This window comes from Heptranchias perlo, chromosome 29, assembly GCF_035084215.1.
Source record: "Heptranchias perlo isolate sHepPer1 chromosome 29, sHepPer1.hap1, whole genome shotgun sequence".
NCBI lineage: Eukaryota > Metazoa > Chordata > Chondrichthyes > Hexanchiformes > Hexanchidae > Heptranchias > Heptranchias perlo.
In genome coordinates, this window is record NC_090353.1 from 20,661,480 (window position 1) to 20,671,261 (window position 9,782).

A 9,782-nucleotide genomic window follows, 5' to 3' on the forward strand; every position below is an offset into this window, starting at 1 on the left:
GAATTCTGTGCATGTACAGGGTAACGCTATTATGTGAACGTTTTTGTGAAATGTACTTTTTTTGGAATTGTTCTGCCATTCATCATGTTCAGAGTAGATTATTATTCTTAGTGTCATTGTACTGCTTATTCAATGTTGAAAATTCACATTAGTTTTGCTTATCAGGCCAGTTTCTGGCTGGCAAGTTGGTAGAATTACTTTATTTCTCTGGGAATGCCTGTCCTTATATTTATTTGACAAAATCACTGAAGGGCACAGAACAAATTCAGTGGTCCTTATTGCTGCCTATCTCTGGGATGGGCACTCTTTGTTGCAAAGATATTTTGTTATTGAGTTTGCTTTATTTTAGCCTAAGCTCATTTTAATCTGGCAATTGTGTTTTGCTAATATTATGAGCAAATAGAAAGACGAAATTGTATTTGCAATTGAAAAAAACAAAAATCCTAATTTTAACAAAATGTTTCTAATGAATTGTCACCATTCCAATGCATATTGTAATATTATCTTTCGACCGGTTGATTAAAATAGAAAAGGGATCTTGTTTGATCAAACAGCACCTTCAAAAGTATGGGATTTGTCTGAATAATTATACTATGTTAAATAAGAATGGAAGATTCTATGATTTTTGAAGCAGAAACTGTTGCTAATGGTGACCTGATGGATTTGTATATTTTAATAGATTAAAATGTTGTTTATACAGTTGTGTTATTTTCCAGTAATTTCTCATTGCTGTTTGGCAATCAGTTATGAGTGTGGTTAGGAATCAAAAATAAACAACTTCTAGAAGCTGAATCAGTGATTCCTACTCTGCAGCGCATCATCTGTGAGATTGCTTTGTTTGGCCCTCCAGCTAATTACTCATTAGAATAGTATTGAGAGAAATTGTTTTCAGATTGAAAAGAGAGCAAATTTTATATGACTGCTCCATGTTTCACATTAAACAAATGTTAAGTATGAAAAAGTGTTCATCATTAAACATGACAGGAAATATCCAATTGATTCTGCTTCTAATCAACCAGTTTTTGTATGAAGGACATAGAGAGCAACAAACAATTACTGTTAATGCTGTAGTAATGAGTAGCTTTCACCTATGTTTGATTTATATGTGTATTATCTGTGAAAATAATCTGTAATTTATATTGTTTAGTATTACAAAATATAACTAGTGTAATGTAGCAAATCACAGACTTATTAATAATTTCATGAAGTCATTTGCCATAGTCAATACAACTTCATGCATGGTTAGATGGAGAGTTTCCATACAATATATAATTGTTGCGTGGACATATCAACAAAACTGTAAGAAGAACGAGAAGATACACGCAGCCAACTTTAGATTTTGCATTTATTCAGAAATGTCCATCTCTCTTACGATGGAAGTTTTCATTCACTTTCTAAGATCTGTGTAGTGGTGTTATCATCAGAGCCACAGATACTGAAAATTCAACAATTAAAAATATTTCTGTCCAAGAAATACAGCAAAGTCTTTACAACAGAAAAGTTTAATTTGCTTCTTCGAATTGTGTATTTTTATTCAATGTTTTTTGGAATTTACTTTAATAGAAAAGATGTAAGTCACCAAACACTACCCATGTTTGAAAAACCCAACGAATTAATACTCTTTTGCCCAAGTTATGCTCTTACCATGCCTGCAGTCTGAATTGCATTGATTGCTGTAGTTTAAACTTTTTAACTGGTACAGTCAAAAACAATGATTTAAATATCTAATACATGCTGACGCCCACACTGATAGCCAGTGCCAGACTAAAATCTGGCCAAAGACAGAATAAAACCCCACATAAAATTTAAAAGGAATATATACATTCTCAATAATAACAGATACCAAAGCGATCTCAAGGGTGTAATCTAATCTGAGGATTTAGATGATGGCTATAAACGGCTTGTGCTTTGCTCTCACAGTTTATGATGTCATGAGAAACTTTCAATTTAGATTACAGCCTCCTTTCTTGTGATCCACCCAAGGTATCCATCATGCTCTATATAACATTATAAAATAAGGTTGACATCTTTTAATTGCATGTACCACTTAGCTAAATAATTTCTTGATTTACAATATGCACAGAGAGTACATTGAGATTTCAATATTGATTTCTGTTAAGTTGTTTTCTCACTTACTCTAGCTGGAACTGATGATTAGTCAGGCAAAAAACAACAGGGCACTGTATAGATATTGATATAAACTGAAACTGTTACGTTTACAACTTTGCTGTTAGCTTAAATACAGGGGTATAATTTTAAAAATAATAGAGCTGTACATTGTTCTACAATTAAAAGTTCGCTCGATACTTTAGATTTGATAATTAGTCTGTGCTGTATTGCAAGTTATGAATAATTTGATCACTCAGTAAGACTCCTCTGAAGAAAATGAGTTTGCTTTTGCCTTAGAGGACCACTGCCATTAACGTTAACTTTTGTATTGATTCCTGGCACAACTGAGTAAGCACTTCAACTAAAGTTAAATAGCTAAATGTTATATTACTAAAACAAAGTTGTAACTAGTAATGAAGTGCTTAGTATTCAGTAACTTACTGCTTCCCAGGTCTGAAGAAACTATGATAATTCTTTAAGGAGACGGTAGTGCAAGAGTCAATTCCAGCTAGGCTAAGACAAATCAATTTTATCCACATTGTTTTGGTGCATCGTGAGTGTTCACTTCATAGATATTTTGACTGCAATATTAAAATGTGTTCACAAAAATTAGGATGCATTTAAACCATTTTACAGAATACACCATAAGCTGTATTGTTTTTGCTGAAGTTGAATTTTCACTATAATAGTTTAAGACTGGATGTGGTAGTTAGAGAATATAGAATCCAATGCAGAATATCTTTGCTGCAATTTATATGTATTTACAGTAAAATGTGAAGTCTAGGATTAACCATGCATTATGACTAAAGATAGGAATAAAATGATAAAATAGAACTTATTTGTCACTAATTAGAAATACAGTATTTACTGATCATAGATTTTCTTGTGAAAGTATTTAATGTGCACATCATTATTTGAGAAGAGATAACCTCACAATATCTTGTAAGCTTTATGGGAATGACATGAGTTCTACTTCTGTTGCATTCCCTCACATACGCTAACTTTAACAGTTCATACTTACATTGTCTTTGAGTGCTTTTCAAGTGAGGTTGTAGCATTGCTGCTGTGTGAACATCCCTGAGTGACGTCTGAAACTTTTTATAAAGATATATACTAATAATCAAAGATAGCAGTGAAATATATTCTTTTAAGTTAGTAATAATTAAGATCTATATTAAATTACTCGGTCAAACACACACAGAACAAGTTTTTACTTTATTTGCCAAGCTCAGGAGTACTTTTGGTGGCGAGTTGGAAAAATGAAATGAAATGATGGAGGAGGCTAATATACAGTAGATGGGAAACCTTCTCTGGTGACCACAGTAGTGATGACATGACCAGGAGGAAATGCTTTTGCTCCTCCAGCAGTTACCAGATGGAAAAAATAATGGACTGATCCCAAAGAACCCACTGAATTCAGCCCAGGTGTGTCAGATAAGGAACTTCTAATGTACGAATTTAATTATTCTGGTGTTAGCCAAATTGTTTGAATTACCTTTAAAATTAATTTAAAAATAAAAAATAACTTCTGTTAGTCAAGTTAGTGGAAGATGGGAACTAGGTTAGGGTTAATACACCAAATCATCATCCCACTCCAAATTAATATAATGTTGGAGTTCATTATTTTCATACAATAGAAGTAAGTGCATTTAGTAATTTAGAGTCAGAATTCCTGTGTTCACTAATCCTACTGAAAAAATTAACATGATTTAAGAGTGGTGGAATATCTAGAGAAAGTACAAACAGTCCATATTTATCACTACTTTGAGCATTCCTATCACTTCAGAAAGGGAGAAAGCCTATCAAAAAGTGTAACTTACAAAGTCCTTGCTAAAGGCCATGGAATTACAGAACCACATCAAAAAGTAAATATTTTACATCAGTTCACACCTGGAGCCAATGATCTTGATGATGGGGAAGATTTGGAAGCATCTCTACAGTTGTGAGAGAAGTGAATCTTACAGAGGAGTTTTCTGTCCAGGAGTATGGATCGAACAGCCATTGGCAAGTATTGGCAGTGCAGCAGGAAGAGGAGAGGGCAAGCCAACAGTGCAGAGAACATAGCAGGTGCAAGATTCACTACAGGTCCTACCACATGCAGTGGGTGTATCACAACAAAGTCAAGCAGCCTGGGCATGGCAGAGAAGCAGCATGAGGAACTGTTGACTATGATTGAGGTGTACTATTTGATCCACAAAGTCATGCAATGACAGACAATCATCTGCAATGCATTACAAGTAGCAGTGAAGGTCACCACTGCCCTCAAGTTATATGCCACAGTAACCTACCAGACACCCATAGGGGACATCTCAGGAATCAACCACATTGTTTGGCTTTTGGATAACTGAAGCTTTATTTTCTGTATAATGAAAGAAGGTTGCTCACTGTAACCCATCCTATTCAATGTCTGCAACGTGTGTTGGAGGGCACTGCAAGGAACAGTCTTGAAATGTCTGTTGCAGGCATTTCTGAAAGTAATGTGGCCTTCCTTTTCACATATGATATTGTGTGTTGGCAGGCTGGGGGATCTTGCATGCCCTCCTCACCATTTTGAACAATGGGCTAAACAGTGGGATATGGTGGTTGGTGCCCTTAGGGCAGTAATATGCCTTAGGCTGGCTCAAGAAGCAATCTTAAGGTATTGATAAGAAGTTACAAGGAACATCGGTCCCAATTATTGACTCGTATCAGTACTTGGGGATTTTGTTGGGTGCTATCCTTAGCTTTGGACACAGTTCTTCAGAACAGTACTGAAAGGTGACAGACCAGCCTTGGCCTGTCTCGTCTTTCTTCAATGGCAGCAAAGTCTCAATATGGGTTAAGCTATAAGTCATGGTCCAAAGTTCTCCTTCATGATTTAGAATTGCTAGGTATGCAAAGAAAGGGCTTCCTTTGGTGTATCTAAAAGATCCAGGACCAATTTGTAAGAGATTTGTAGCAAAAAGAGGAAATGGTTTCAGGGAGGATCGGCTTTGGCCTATATGGCCCAACATTTAGCACCCTGGAAGGGGAGAGTCTGCCTCATGACAAGTACATATCTTTACAAAGAACCTAGGTTAATCAGCTGTGGTAAGTAAGTTAGTTAGCAATGGACTTGGACATCTAGAATATCAAAGTGAATGTTGCTTCACAAGTTGTCCTATGTAGGTCCTTGAACCATACTGAAGGTAAATGTCTGTTGGTAGCTGATGAGGAAACTCTGACATTTAGATAAGAAAGCTGATGGAAAATGTTACTGGAGTATAAAACCAAGCACTCATATATCCTCCTGGGGGTGGGGGGAATAATCAGGGTTTCTTTAGAATCAAGCTGGTTCCAAGATTATAAGCCTGACAATGGAAGATTAAAACCATTAACCAGGTCCACAGAACTCCAGGACACTATTGATGAGTGACCAGCCAGCCAGACTAATTAATGGGACCTGTCGTTGTGGGCTGGCATTCTTCCCACTCAGCAGCAGCTAACCCTGTGGACTAATGCCCTAATGTGTAGGATTGCCCTAACTGGAAAAGCAGCTTATAATGCTGAAAACAGATTTGTATCTGCATTCAGATTAGAAGCACTCACTATGCTGTGCCTTTGCCATGTACCAGATGGCCTTTCATTAACTACCGGCATTAGTATCCCTTCATCATCAGTGCTTAGTGTCGCACTCTTTTATTCACAAGGATCATTATCTGCTTCTCCTTTGTTGTGACAGTCTATGGTGCTTGTTTCAGGAAGGCCTAATGATGTTTGGTGCTGCTTGGCTCCAACAGGTTCTTCTTGGTCTGTGAAAAGAACAGACGGTACATAATGAGTACAAGAGCCCACATCCTGTAAAATTGATGTAGACACTTTGGCCCCAATATTTATGGGTAGGCAGGGAGGATAGGGGGGGGGGGGGGGGGGAGGGCAAAAACGGCCGAAGAACCCAGCAAGGCCGGAGACGTGGAGGTCCTGCCGAATTTAATGGCAGGACTTCATTATCATTTTTTTTGTTCTGTTTCCCACCTAGCAGCTAGCCAAATTGACATTCTGGCCAGCAGCCGGGAGGGAGAACTAGAGGCGGGAGGCCATAGCCGGGAACCCTTGGGGACGGTCCCCAGCAATCAGGAGGGGAGGTGGTCAGCGATCGGGACTAGGGAGGGGAGGGGGGGAGAGGCTGCAATTTGGAGGGAGGAGGCTTCCTGTAGTGGCCTGCGGGAGCACCCCTGCCCCTCCTAACCTACAAGGAGCTGGAGAAGGCATTTACCTTGTGAAGCTGGCAGCTCTCGCCTCCCTTTCACTGCTGGGGTTTGGGAAACCCAGGCAGCAGCAGTAAATTTTAAATTGGGCTCCCAATTGCACTGTGGGAGTCCAATTTAAATATGTTAATGAAGTATCCCACCTCACCACGGTGGAACACTCGGATGGCCTGTAAACCGCTGCCGTAAAAAAGGGCAGTGGGCGCGTGTGCAGCGTGTTGGCGATGCATTCCCCATTTTTAAGTCTTTAACCCTCCTCCCCAACCCCGACCCTCTCCCGCCCAATGTTGGGGGGGTTAATATCGAGGCTTTATCTGCTTAAGTACAATCAGTGGAAAAGGTAAATGTTTTTGTAACAAATCATGTAAGTCATGGAATAATTGAGTATATAATTAATACGGTACATACCACCAGTTCTGTCCTCACTTCCAATCTCCCCCATAGCTGCAACGCCTTCTAAACTTTCTGTCCTCAACAAATCAACCACAGCTTCCTTAATGTGCGGGGCTCTTCCACCTGTCAAATGCTGTTAAATACAGTCTTGCCGTGTCACTGTTTCTGCGAACCAGTCCTACAGTTTTTTGCATATACCTGTCACAACAGTTACTTTACTTCATGTCCTCTGATGCTACTTTGCAGCAACATTCATGCCTTAACTTTGTGCACCTTTTTCCGAACATCCAGTCAAGTCCTCCAGGTTGAAGAGGCAGCGTTAACCTTGTCTGACTTATAGCCATACACCCTATCTCTTTTGTATGCTGGAGGACTGTTGCCTTCCTGCCCCTCCGACCAGTAAAAATGTGCTAACATCACTCCATCATTGAACTAAACACCTCACACAGGGGTTCATTTTTAAATCGACTTTGTATCTGTTGGTTTTCATATATTTTCTTCAAATTTTGAAACCCCCAGCTGGACTAATGAGCTTTTCAATATTTATACTCGTTAACTAGTTCTTCGCTGCTTCAGAGCTGTAAAGAATAATTTTACAGGTGCAATGTGATTGGCTGCTATTTTTCATTGGCTTGATTATACGTTTGAAAGGTGTATGTCCACTGATGATGAGTTTAACTAACGTCTTAGTAGCCAAATAATTGTTTATTTTATTTTTAGTATGGCGTTTCATCTTAGTTTAATAAGATATGCATTGCTAGCTCCTCTGTGGCCAAATGGATAAAGTTGAGCAGTGTAGTACTGAGCCATGTAGAACAGCAGGAAGCTTTTGATTCAATTAGCTCCATGATGATTTAGCTGACCTCAGCCACGTCAGCTGTAGAGGAACTGCAGTTGGCTTTAGCTGGTCTAGGGACGAGAAAAATTGCCAGTTTGCTATGTGCAGCTATGGAGTAAAATATGGGTGTATGTGTCAGATTAGAACAGGATTGGGCTGTGATGATGCTCACAGTCAAATAATCTGCCAATAGTCACTGTCTGAACACACATATAAAGAGGCTATTTGGGTGCAATACTGGAGAGTTGCTGGCAACTGTGGAATTATATCCTTTGAGAGAGGCAGGAAGAAAATTGTCTAGAAAAGGGAAACCACGATTCTTCATCGGCATTTATGTTTGCAAGGAAGTAGAACAAAGCTTTGCTTTCTTGTGTACATTTACGTTCACTAATAATTCAGAAAAAGCTGCTTTATTGCAATAGGTGGAAATTATTCTGAGCTATGTTATACCATTCCATAATAGGAACCTAACCTTTAAAAACTTGGATCTGGCTTTGGATGGACAGCTGATCCTAAATCAAATTAGTTTGGAAAGTCGATTTAGTTCCCAGTCGCTGCCCCTAATTTCTGTACCTTGGTCGCCAAACTGGCAGTGTCAAAGAAAAGTCACAAGGTAATCAAGATCATGGAAAATTGGATAATTACATAGGCGCAGCAGTGGATACTCTTCTGAGTCACTTATTGTGTATTACATCTGGCCAACAAATTTTGCAATCAAGACATTAGCATGTCAAAGTACTTTGTCTTGTTCAAAGAGGTACTGTGCCAGTAGCAGATGTCTTAGCTTCAATTTTAACCCAACCCACCCAGCAGGAACGGGCTTGGGTTCAGGTCCGACACTGTTTTACACCCCACCCGATTTTACTCTCCACTGACTTCAGTAGAGAGTAACATCAGACGGGGTGTAAAATGGGTGCTCGACCAGAATCGGCCCCATTCCCGCCAGTCGGGTTAGGTTAAAATCAGGCTCTCGTCTCTTAAGCTGACTTTAAATGAAGATGCAACCTTCATTTTGAGCATTGTATTTAAAATTGCTGTTTAAAACTAAGTGAAAACGAACAATCATGGACAAAAAAACAACTTTTTTTTATAGAGGATGTAGGGATACATGTGCCATATATTGGATGTCACACGTGTTACATTGGATGTCAGCCTATGTTTATAGTGTTGAATCTTCCTTTTGTTGTTGTGCTTCAATCGAAAGAAATAAGGTCAATCTTATTCACAAAAAAGTTGATAAAGACCTCAAGGCCGAAATTGCTCAGGAGCTCTGCCAGTCTCCTACTGTAACTCCAGTGCGAGATCAGCAGAACCCCCCCCCCCCAACCTGGGAAATGGCAGAGATACATTTATGCTCAGTTTCCAATGTTTCTAGGAGGTTCTGACTTACCTTGTAAGGGGGGCAGAACTCCTGATGATCAGGAGTGGGGAACTCCGACACTAGGAGTTCCTGCTTCTTTGGCTAAATTGGGACCTGGAATATCTGTGGAGGCTGATACGCCCTATGACGAAATACTGGCCTCCAAATGGGCAAATATGGGTCCCACCAATGGGGTCCAGACCAGAGAAGTGGCCTGGAACTCATGAGGAAACCTAAAGGTCTTTAACAAATTTTTACTGATTGAGGAGCCTTGAGGGGAACATGGCTGCATTTGGAGGGGTGGTGGTGGCTGGGCAACTTCCACACCAATGGCGGGCATATCCTGGAATTTGTGGCTGCATGGGGCAGATGGACCCCAGACATTGGTATGTATTGGCACTTGTGGCTGCCTGCCCCCTGCCCCCAAGGTGCCATCCCACTGATCTTACAAATTCCTGAGGGGTCAGTAGAGATAGTGACAGATGGGTGCAATCCCAAGGTAACTGGGCGGATCATGTCCAAAGGAGTTTCAGATTCTACATTTATAATGAACTCTTTCCCCTCTTTGCCCAATATTTATACACCAGTTACACAGTAGGACAGTGAAAATATGTACTTTCCACTATGTGGTGAATCTAACGTAAATTTAATCTGGATTTATAAGCCCAAACAAATTTGCCAACCCTAATTTACATTGGAACAAAACATACACCTGCTGAGAGGATACAACACTGGAGTGAGTCTGAAGTTAACTTTGTGTAAACACAAATGCAGGAACACTCTCAGAACCCTCTTTACTAAATTCAGCTGCACCTCAGTGCCCATTATAACCTGGGGTCACCTTGGAACCAAAGGT